The sequence below is a fragment of the Ovis aries genome, chromosome 6 (assembly GCF_016772045.2).
Source record: "Ovis aries strain OAR_USU_Benz2616 breed Rambouillet chromosome 6, ARS-UI_Ramb_v3.0, whole genome shotgun sequence".
Taxonomy (NCBI): Eukaryota; Metazoa; Chordata; class Mammalia; order Artiodactyla; family Bovidae; genus Ovis; species Ovis aries.
The window spans coordinates 37,092,898-37,098,897 of NC_056059.1; positions in this window are offsets into that span (position 1 = coordinate 37,092,898).

Genomic DNA, 6,000 nt, shown 5'->3' on the forward strand with positions numbered 1-6,000 from the left:
ATCTATTCAGATCTTTTGCCCATTTTAAATTTGCTTGTCTTTTTATTATTGAATTGCAACAGTTCTTTATATACTCCGAATGCAAATAATCCAGCAGTTCCCAGGTATATACCCAAGAGTGTTTTCTCACAACCCTTCTGACACTAAATGTGAGGTGTTCTTTTCCCCAACACCAACCAGTTCTCCAAGTCTCTGGATACCAAAATAGGTGTGCCACAATTCAAGTCTATTCTTATACTAATTACCTGGATCTAGCACAGTCTCATAAGTCTGCTCCCCACTTAAAGTTGTCACTTGTACTTCTAAACAACTTCTACCATACGTGGGAGAGTGGTTCCCATGATCCACCCCACCCCCTGCCAGGCTTGGTAATTTGCTAGAGTGGCTCATGGAACCCAGGAAAATTGTTTAGTTACTGCTATCGATTTTCAGGGTACAACCCAGGAATGACTAAATAGAAGAGATGCATAGAGCTAGGCAAGGGACAAGGGGTGCAGAGCTACCATGCCCTCTCTGGGACCACCCTTCCAGCACCTCCATGTGTTCACCAATGCAGAAGCTCCCAAAATCTCATCATTTGGTGGGGGGGGGGGGGTTCATGGAGGTTTCATTATGCAAGTATGACTGATCAAAATCATGAGCACTGGTGATGAGCTCAATCTCCAACCCCTCTCCCCTCCCTGGGGGTTGAAAGTTGTAAACTTCTAAGCAAGTCTTGCTCTTTTGGCAGCTAGTCCCCACTGTGAAGCTATCTAGAGGCCAAGCAAGTGTCATCTCATTAGAACAGAAGATGTTCCTCTCATTCAGAAAATTCTAAGGAACTTAGGAGCTCTGTGTTGGGATCTGGGGACAAAGATCAAATATGTATTTCTTATTGTATCACAGGTAGACATAGATTAGACTGAAGAGGAGTAGAGGAAAGAAAATAAATTTTAGGTTGGTTATCAATTCAGTTTAATTTCTCACACCAGTGAATACTTTCTGTGTGTAAGGTATTCTAAGTCCATAGAGAAACCTCAAAAAGCTTACAATTCTGACACAAATGAATGGAATGGGAACTGCTTAAACTGCAAAATATTAAAAGCAGGAGTTGCTTGATTATTTTAGAGTCCCCAAGGCCTAGCAAGTATCCAGCATAGTAGTTACTCCATATACACTAGCTCAATATAAGTGAACTGAGGTAAGGAAGTAATTAAAAGATGTGGCATCAAACACAAAGTGATACGAAAGTACGGGCATCTCCTGATACAGCTGTCTACACTAGTCCTTGAGTTGAGATAGGGCCAAAGATGGAAAAAGTGGAGGCAAATGCGAAAGAAATGACAAGAGATGAAAAGAAGGCCTTTTAAAGACTGATAAGGATACCATTGTTATATAAAGAAAACACGGAAGAGAAAGCCAGGTAGACACTTGCCTTCTGATTTAGACTTTTAAAAGGACTCTTGTAGAAACAATCAGGCTGAGCTCTTTCTGCACCAATAATTAATGCTTCTTCAGACCTGAGGCTTTTTCGCCAGCCCTACTATTCTGTGCCACACAAGGTGTGAGGTAAAGAACAGCAAACACTGAAGGGTATAAAAAGCCAAAACTGCTGAAGAGGGAAGCAGCAGAAACCATGTCATGAAGTGAGAAGAGAAGTATTTAGGTTACTTTTAAATTTCGTTTTCTTTTCTGCTTCCATGACTCAGAGGTGAACTGACTAATATCCCTTGGCATTTTCTGACAGTGGCCAACTTCACATGGTATTTGCTTGATGCAGTTTCCCATAGTGTAATCTTCAATGCAGCAAAGGCTTGGCAAGGAAAAGAAGGACTCCTCAGTCATTCATTCATTCACCCATTCATTTAATAAATACACTCGAGCAATTGGCTCTGTTCTAGGTTCGGGGGTATTACAGTTTAAACAAAAATCCACCTTCCACAGAACTAACAGTCTGGGGAATGACAAACATAAATCAATGAGTGAGAAAACCTCTGAGATGCTGATAAATGCTATGGAGATGGGGACGGGCAAGGGGATAGATGGTGGGGGACAGCTATTTTAGGCTGGTGATCGGGGAACAGCTCTCTAACACACTCCTGGGTGATCAGAGATCTGGGGGGAGCTAGTGGTCCCTTGAGCTGTCTCACGTGGAGGGCAGAGGGGCAAAGCAGAGCTGCCCTAGAGATAGAGGAAGACAGGGTCAGATCAGGATCCAGGAATAAGCACATGACATCATTTATATTAATAGACATACTATGGCTTCCTGTCTTCCTTTCTGGTTTGTTTTATGGTTTATATGATTGGATTGAACTTTTTAATCATGTTATACTATGGTTATACTATGTTTTAAGCATGTTATACTATTAATAATTACTCCAACATACTATATTTTAAAGAATGTCTTGCATTTTTCAAGGAATTCTGACCCTCTAAATTCTGTCACAGATTCAGATTTTTTTAAAAAAATGTATTCCTTTAGGAAAAGAGATTCAAAGATGTGTAGCAGCTACCATATGGCCTAGCAATTCCACTCATAGGGATGTACCTCAAAATAGTGAAAACATGTATCCACACAAAAACCTGCAGGTGAACGTTCACAGCAGCATTATTCATAATCCCCCTGGCATGGCTATCACCTGATGAATGAAAAAACAAAATATGGTGTCTATCATCTGAAAAATCTGAATGCAAACTAGAACCTTATAAAACATATGAGTAAGTGGTCATTTGTCTTCAACAAATGTCAGAAACTTGGTTTCTCACAGCAGACTTGCCTCCAGGTTGTATTCCTTACAAGGTGGCAGGATTCCAAAAGGCAGGACATGGAAGCTGCCAGGCTTCTAAAAGGTTAGGTGTTGAGACAGTGTTGCTTCCCTGTACTTTACTGGTCAAAGCAGTTTCGGGCCAGCCCAGGTCGAAGAGTGTGCAGAAATAGACTCCACCTTATGATAGGGCAACAGTATGTGAGGACAGGAAGGGAAGAATTGAAGATAAACTATCATGAAGATAGAATGGGTTGGGGAGTAAGAAAACAAATTTAAAATGTCCAAGTGAAGTGAACTTGCTCAGTCGTGTCCGACTCTTTGTGACCCCATGGACTGTAGCCCGCCAGGCTCCTCTGTCCATGGGATTCTCCAGGCAAGAATACTGGAGTGGGTTGCCATTTCCTTCTCCAGGGGATCTTCCCAACCCAGGGATCGAACCCGGGTCTCCCACATGGCAGGCAGATGCTTTATCCCTGGAGCCACCAGGGAACACTAACAACTAAAGATCAATCTATATTTAAAATAATCAAAAGTCAGATATTATACACTAGAGTGGATTGATTTGTTGGTCTCAATTCTTTACCCCTCTCTGTATTCACACGCTTGCCTGATGCAGAGTATACTTCCCTGTGTCTTGACTCTGGTATTAGATATATGTATTATTCATCTGTTGCTGCACACCAAACCAGTGACTTAAAATAGCTCTGTAACAATTATATGGTTTGAATGGGAATTCTTTTGTTGCTCTGACTTGGGCTCACTCATTAATTTACATTTAGCTAGACAGAGAGCCTGGGCCCTGAGTTTGGACAGTTGGGATTGTCAGGCTTTTCTCCATATGAGCATTCATCCATGAAGAGGCTCAACCGAGTTGGGTTTCCTTATCCTCATGTGGTGGTTGCACTGTCCCAAGAGGGTGAGGGTGGAAATATAAGTCCATTTTAAGCTAGGGCTCACTGAGGGACAAGACTTCACTTCCAGACTTCTCTGGTGGTCCAATGGTTAAAGATCTCCTGCCAATGCAAGGGACATGAGTCCCATCCCAGGTCCGGGAAGGTTCCACATGCCACAGGGCAACTAAACTTGTGCATCACAACTATAGAGTCTGCGAGACACAGCTACTGAAGCCCACATGCTGTAGAGCCCATGCTCTGCAACAAGAGAAGCCACCACAACGAGAAGCCCATGCACCACAACTGGTAGCCCCCACTCACCACAACTAGAGAAAGACCACATGCAGCAATGAAGACCCAGCACAGCCACATATGTATATATATAACAAACTTTAACTTCTATCAGATTCTATTGGTCAAAGCAAGTCACAAGCCCATCTTCAAGAGGTGAGGAACTGCTGCTACTGCTGTTAAGTTGCTTCAGTCATGTCCGACTCTGCGTGACCCCATAGATGGTGGCCCACCAGGCTTCCCCGTCCCTGGGATTCTCCAGGCAAGAACACTGGAGTGGGTTGCCATTTCCTTCTCCAATGCGTGAAAGTGAAAAGTGAAAGTGAAGTCGCTCAGTCGTGTCCGACTAGTAGCGACCCCATGGACTGCAGCCTACCAGGCTCCTCTGTCCATGGGATTTTCCAGGCAAGAGTACTGGAGTGGGGTGCCATAGAGGTGAGGAATATCTGTGTAAAATAAACTACCTCTTGATGGGAGGAGTGAAAAGTAACTGATGGTCATACTGAATCTACTACAAATGTGACTTGCTTTGGCCAATGGTATGTAGACAACAGACTGTGCACGAGTTCCAAGTCTAGGCCTAAACAATCTTTGAGTATTTCCTCTTTTTGTGCTCTTATCATCATCATGAGAAGAAGGGCCGCTTGCCCAAGAAGGAGAGACTCTCTGAATATAGCTGATCCAGCTAACCTGCAGACCTGCAGTGAGATGCAGAGCTCCCCAGCTGAACCAAACCTAGGTCGGCTGAACTTCAACCACGCTGCAGAAACAAGAACATAATAATAAATGACTGTCGTTTTAAGCTGATGATTATTTGGGTTACTTGTCACACATCAATAACTGATACTGAAGGCAATTTTTAAGAGCAAATATTTTGCAAAGATTTGTGAATAAAATCTACATCCTGTCTTGCATTCACTTCTATATATGTCACTTTGGGGTTTCACTGGTGGCTCAGATGGTAAAGAATCAGCATGCAATGCGGGAGACCTGGGTTCATTCCCTGGGTCAGGAAGATCCCCTTGAGGAGGGCACGGCAACCCACTTCAATATTCTTGCCTGGAGAATCTCATGGACAGAGGAGCCTGGCAGGCTACAGTCCATAGGGTCACACAGAGTCAGACACGACTGAAGTGACTTAGCATGCACATGTCATTCAGAGGCTCAACTAAAGGCAACAGAAAAAAAGAAAAAAAAACCTGCTACATTTAGGGGAAATACCATTCAAATTTCCACTAAAACAGCACTTTTCAGAAGCAAAACCCCCATCACAAATAATGGTACTTATTCACCAAATATTTACTGAGTGACTATTATGTGTAAAATACTATGCTAGAGACTGTGGCATCTGCAATGATAAATGTGTGTGCTTGTTATGATCGGATTTCACAGCTCTAACAGAAAGGGTTGTTATGGTTGCTTCATAGACTAGTTCACCAAAGAGCCAACCTCCTATCTTACTGCTCTGCCATTTCTATCTTGTCATACTATGATTCAAAATGATTCTTAAGTTCCAGCCATCATGTCCATAGTCCAGGAAAGGAGAATGACAGAAAGACATCCCTCCTTCCTTTGTATTGTGACTTTCTGAAGGTCCATGTGCTTCTACTTGCATCTTATGGCATGAATTTAACAGCCAGACCAAACTAATTATAAGAATGACTAGGAAATAACGTTTACTTTTTGCCACCAGTATGCTCAGATAAAAATCAGGGAGAGGTCTGTTACTAAGGAGAATAGATACTGAATTGGGTGTCTAGCTGTCTGTGCAACAATACATGGTGGATTTTATTTCCTGGGAGCAATGAAATTAGTTTCTCGGTAATGACTACACTAGTAAATCTATTTATTTTCAGGCCTGATCTATCCATTTCTGTTGCCAGCACTTTTGTTAATATTTTTGGTATTCCTTATATTTATATATATATATATATATCCTATAAGTTTTCATGCTCAGTCCCCATACACCTAGGATTTATAAATTCTATCTATCTATAGAATTCACTGTGGCTGCTTAATGGTGACTGAAGTCAATTATTAAGATAGTTCACCTTCCCTTATGTTCCTTC